Source organism: Trichosurus vulpecula, chromosome 9 (assembly GCF_011100635.1).
Source record: "Trichosurus vulpecula isolate mTriVul1 chromosome 9, mTriVul1.pri, whole genome shotgun sequence".
Classification (NCBI taxonomy): domain Eukaryota; kingdom Metazoa; phylum Chordata; class Mammalia; order Diprotodontia; family Phalangeridae; genus Trichosurus; species Trichosurus vulpecula.
Window position 1 is genome coordinate 207,796,918 of NC_050581.1, and position 6,000 is coordinate 207,802,917.

The following is a 6,000-nucleotide window of genomic DNA, read 5'->3' on the forward strand; positions in this document are numbered from 1 at the left end:
CTGGGATTTGGGGAGTCCATAATCAGTTAAGTCTAGCCTGGAGAAGAGCTAACTCTGGTGACACAGTAACTGGGCTTGAGTCTTTCAGGCTATGTCCATGGTAGAGGCTTAAAAGAGACAAATTTGAGTGTGAGGTCAAGGAACCCTTCCTCTCAATGAGAGCTGTTCTGGGCTGGCAGAGGCCAGATGACCCCTGGTTGGCCATGCTGGAGTTGGGGGCACAGGAAGCTCTGGGCAGGACAGTCATTAAGGTTCCCTTCAGAAATGCTATTTTTCTGAAGTGGAAGAGTGGATGGGGTGGGCAAGGGGATGGGAGGGGATCTTGGGTCACATGTGTCTACTTAGGCCAGGGGCAGCGTGGACCAAACCCTCCGCCACTGTCCTCCACAGACTTAATGGAAGAACCAAGGAATCACGCGCCTTATGCAGTCATCTCCAGTCTGGAGCACAGAACTATTTTCTGGGTTTCTGCCTCCCTTTCCTGTTCCACACTTGTGATTTAATGGGTATATAGAACATCCCACAAGGAAGAGCCCTTCACCAATGCAGACTCACCACATTCTGTAAGTTGAGGGCTAATCAGAGGCTTCTGGGGCCATAGAATCATACAACCAGTATGTGTCAGAAGCAGGAGTTTCTGGACCCAAAGCCAGATTTCTATTGACTGGGTTAGGCAAACTCTTGCCTCTTTCCCTTCTGCCACCTTGGGCCAGTATAGTTACTTCTCAGAATTCCTGAGGCTTTTTATTCCCTAAAAAGACATGGAAAGTCACCCTGTGAGGGTCAGTGCTGGTTGAAAATCAAAGTCTTCCTGGAACTCGCATACCAACAGGAAAGGTGGTATGATGGTGGAGGTGGGGGGTGGCTTCGGAGTTAGGAAGGCTTGGGTTCAGTCTTGCCAGTGACACATTCTGCCTTGCAACCTCCAGCTCATACCCTAATCCTAATTTGGCCCAGGAAATTAGAAGGTGATAGATTTGGGGGATACTCTTTTCAGGGGGTCTGTGAGGTCAAAACTATTTCCACAATTATAGTAGATAGGAATACCTGCAGAGTAGTATTAGTGATATCAAGAGAGAATAGATGTTTTAACTTTAGATATGCTCCACAGAAACAAATGCTCTTGGGGAATGGTTCTTCAGTTTTTAAGGGAGCGAAGGTGACCTGAAACCAAGAAGTTTTGAGAAGTGCCGCTACAAGGTTATAAAATGCAGAGAATCAATGTCCACATTTGTAGGGGGAGTCTCCGCAGCACAGGCTAGCACAGTTCTAGGCTAAAAATCAGACCTATGAGGGAGCAGCCAGACAACATGAGGAGGGCAGGCAGTGTCAGATCTGGCCCATTCACGTTATCTTGGAGCTCCTTGTCTAATGGGATAAAATATAAACACGTATAACTGAAATGTGCCACATTCCATGAGGAGTCATTACTGGTAGGAGAAGTCCTTAAAGAAGGGATGGGAATTCAGCAGAGAAAAAGCAGAAGGAAGGGCATTCCAGGAAGAAGGTACAGCCTGAGAAAAAGTAAAGTTGGAAAACACAAGAGTGCATTCAGAAAGCAGACAATTTTGGCTAGACCCTAAAGAACATGGGTGTGACTAATAGGAGATAATGCTAAAAAACAAAGGGATAGGGCGGAAAATTAGAGCCTTTCATGCTATGGAGAAAAGTTTGAATTTTCAGACCATGTAGGAGAAGTCAATAAAGAATTTATCCTCAGTCTTGGCCCCTGCTCTGTAGCTACAGGCACTAGATATTGGGCCCCCTCACCAGTAGCAGACCAAAGATGCCTGTTTGCATCCCTGGCTAAAATTTCTGGGTGGTTTAGATCTCAAGGGAGGCAGCACTGCTTTTTTGGATGTCCAGTTTCACCTACTTGAGGTTTTCAGGTAGGGACCTGGAGAGAGATTCTGGAGGAGGTAACATGAGCTGAGAATTCAAGGAAGCCAGGGATTCTACAAGGCAGAATTTGGGAGAAACGACATGGTGAGAATGTGGAGCTCGCAGTGCAAAGCACAGGCATGGAAGATGGAGGGTGTGGGTGAGGAGCAGCTGAACCAGTAGAGATGGGTCCCTGTGTCCATGGGAGGCAGGACAATTTAGAATATGGGAAAGGTTGGGAAGAGCTTGAACTGTTCAAAGGTATGGTTACCACCTTGCAGGTAATAAGCAGCCATTCACATTTACCATGCTGAGGACAACCAGACCAGATTGGAACAGTCCTGTTTTATGGCAAACACTCAGCTGAGTTAGGGTCAGAAGAAGGGTTGGATGGGAGAGGCTTGAAGCAAGGAGGCTCATAGGAGACACATTTAGGATTAGGGTTAGAGCCCGGGGGATCAATCGGCTCTGTCCAACCAAAGTATGTTTCCCAAATTCTCTTCCTATTTCCTCACCAGACAAGCATGAAACCCCATTTTCTCAGGGGTCATGGTCGTTTTCTTCTCTCTCCTCTTCACTGCAGGTAAAGTCAGTCTAGGACAACTGTTAAGTGCTCAATCTCCTCAAGGCTGCCCAACATTCCATCTCCTCTTAAAGACACTATAAAATGAATGGTGTTCTCTCTCTCTCTCTCTCTCTCTCTCTCTCTCTCTCTCTCTCTCTCTCTGCTCTAGAAGTTGGTGTTACAAAGGGATTTTGGAATTCTTGATTCCAAAGTGGGACACTGGTATATGATAGTGAGATAGAGGGTGTGACTATCCCTGTGTATGTCTGAGGAAGGTCATAGGAACTGAAAATGGAGGAATTAGGAGTGTGGGATATTTGTGGGAACCTCAATAAATAACTGAAATCCCTGTATACCATGATATGGCTCAGGCTGGGGAGAAGTCTGTGAAACAGGTAATGGACTTCTAGAAAAAGGAGAGATAGGGTAATCTGGGGGTCCATAGAGGATGCCCCCAGAATTCTGATGGACTTATTGACTTGGTTGCACTGAATCTGAAAAGAAGAGAGGTTACTGAAGGATGGCACTATAGTATTCTCCTGCTTGAGTGTTTCAGGGGCCATGAAAAGAAATGCATCTTGTCCTAGAGAGAATGGCCAGGAATGCCATGTCTAAAGGGCGGGAGCCAAGTCTCTTGACTGCTAGGATATCTAAAGGAACCCAAAGTGGTCATAGGAGGTGCTATGTGTATCCAAAAATAATCCTTACTTTGCAAACCTCTAAGGAACTAGAGGCCCCCTCTCCTCTGTCAGCTGGTTGTACTTTTAAGTGGAACTCTCCAGGGAGAGTTAGCACACAGTTTTTTGTTCACAGATGATGGTACACTCAATGCAGCCTCTGAAGCCAAGATGTAACAGAGTATGGATTGAATTTCTGCTTCTTGTGCTAATTTTGGTCTAACAATTAACACCAAGAAAAAGGAGGTTCTCAGCCAGCAGCACACCATCCCTATAGGGAACCATCAATCACAGCAAATGAAGAAGTTTTGAATACCATGGATAAGTACACTTACCTTAGCAGTGTACTTTTCAGGGATGTTCACATAGATGTTGAGGTTGACACATGCATTGCCAGATCTAGCTCAGTGTTCATAAGGCTCTGAAGGAAAGTGGGAGAGAAGAGGTATTAGACTACCTACCAAACTACCTACAGGGTCATTCAGGTGACTTCATTGTTGTATGCCTGTGAAACCTGGACAATCTACCAGTGCCATGCAAGAAAACAGAATCGCTTCCATCTGAATTGTCTTAGGAAGATTCTGAAGATCACCTGGCAAAATAAAGTACCACACACTGAGGTTTTTTCTCTAGATGAACTGCCAAGTATTTAAACTCTACTGCAGAGAGCGCTACTCCAATGGGTTGGCCATGTTGTTCGAATGCCAAAAGTACATTTGCCTAAAAGACTGTTAGTTTATGAAGAACTCACATAAGGCATGCACTAATGTGGTGATCAGAAATGATATAAAGATATTCTCAAGGTCTCTCTTAAGAACTTTGGAATCGATTGCATGACATGGGAGACACTGGCAAAGGACTACCCAGCATGGCGTGCTCGCCTCAAAGAAGGTGCTGTGCTCCATGAGCAAAGCAGAATTGCAGTAGCTCCAAAGAAATGTGGGATGTGCAAATTTAGAAACATCTCCACTCCAAGTGTTCATATTGGCTATTTATGCGTGACCTGTGTTAGAGCCTTGTGAGCTTATATGGGTCTGATCAGCCACAATGGACACACTGCACCTTGACTCCATTGCAGTGATGTCATTCTGGTCCTCTTGGACCATTGTATTGCTGAGAACAGCTGCGCCACTCACAGTTTCTCATTGTATAATATTGCTGTTACTGTCTACAATGTTCTAGTTCTGCTTCTTTCACTTTGCATCAATTCATGCAAATCTTGCCAGGTTTTTCTGAAATCATCCTGCTCATTGTTTCTTTTTTTTAGGACATTTTTTCATATGACTATAGATAGCTTTAATTTCTTCCTCTGAAAACTGTCTGTTCATGTCCTTTGGCCATTTATCAATTGGGGAATGACTTGTATTCTTATAAATTTGACTCAGTTCTCTATAGATTTTAGAAATGAGGCCTTTATCAGAGACACTGGTTGTAAAAATTCTTTTCTGATTTTCTGCTTCCCTCCTAATCTTGGTTGCATTGGCTTTGTTCATCATTTCTTATAGCACAATAATGTTCCATCATAATTATATACCACAATATTTTCAGCTATTCCCCAATTGATGAATATCTCTTCAATTTCCGATTCTTTTCCATCACTAAAAGAGCTACTATAAATATTTTGGTACATATAAGGTTTTTTCTCTTTATCTCTTTGGGACAGACCTAGTAGTGTATTGCTTTGTCAAAGGGTCTTATAGCTCTTTGGGCATAGTTCCAAATTGCTCCACAGAATGGTTGAATCAGTGTACAACTTCACCAACAGTGTATCAGTGTCTCCGTTTTCCCACATCCTTTCCAGCATTTTCCCCAATCTGATAGGTGTAGGGTGGTACCTCAGAGTTGCTTTAATTTGCATTGCTCTAATCAATAGTGATTTAGAGCATTTTTCATATGACTATAGATAACTTTGATTATTTTATCTGAAAACTGCCTGTTCATGTCCTTTGACCATTGATCAATTGAGGAAAGGGTCTTATTTTTTTTTATAAATGTAGCTCATTTCTCTATATATTTGAGAAATGAAGTCTTTATCAGAAAAAAACTTGCTGCAGAATTTCTTTTCAGTTATTAGTATATTTCCTTCCATCCTATTTTTCCCTGCCTCCACCCCAGTTTATCCTACTCTTTCCTTTCACCCTGTCCATCCTCAAAAGTGTTTTGATTCTGATTTTTACCCATCCCAATCCACCCTCCTTTCTATCAGCCCTCCCACCCCCCACCTTTTATCCCCTTCCCCTCCTACTTTCCTGTATGGTAAGAGATTTCTACACCCCACTGAGTGTATATGTTATTCCCTCTTTGAGTCAATTCTTACGAAAGTAAGGTTCACCTGCTCCCCCCTCCCCAGTCGAAAAGCTTCTTCTTGCCTTTTTTATGTCATGTAATTTATCCCATTCTCCTCCTCCTTTCCTCTTCTCCCAGGGCATTCCTCTTTCTCACCCCTTAATTTTATTTTTTAAGATAATCATCCTATCAAATTCAATTTGCACCTGTGCCATCTGTCTTTGTGTTGTCCTTCTAAGTGCCCTAATAATGAGAAAGCTCTAAGGAGTTAGGCCTCTGTGACTGCTAGCCTACTCTTCTTGATGTAACCTAATATGTTTCTCCTAAACAGTTTCTGGCTCTCCTGCAACTCTTGGCATGCACCACTTGGTGGCAGCTGGACAGATGCTGCAGACCATGGATATATCTCCTTCCAGTGAGATTACCAAGCCCAGGGGTGGAGAAACTTTGGCTTCCAGGCTTCACGTGGCCCTCTAAGGCCTCAAGTGTGGCCCTTTGATTGAATCCAAACTTCACAGAACAAATCCCTTTCATAGAAGGATTTGTTTGGTAAAACTTGGATTGTCAAAAGGTTACACCAAGGACCTAGAA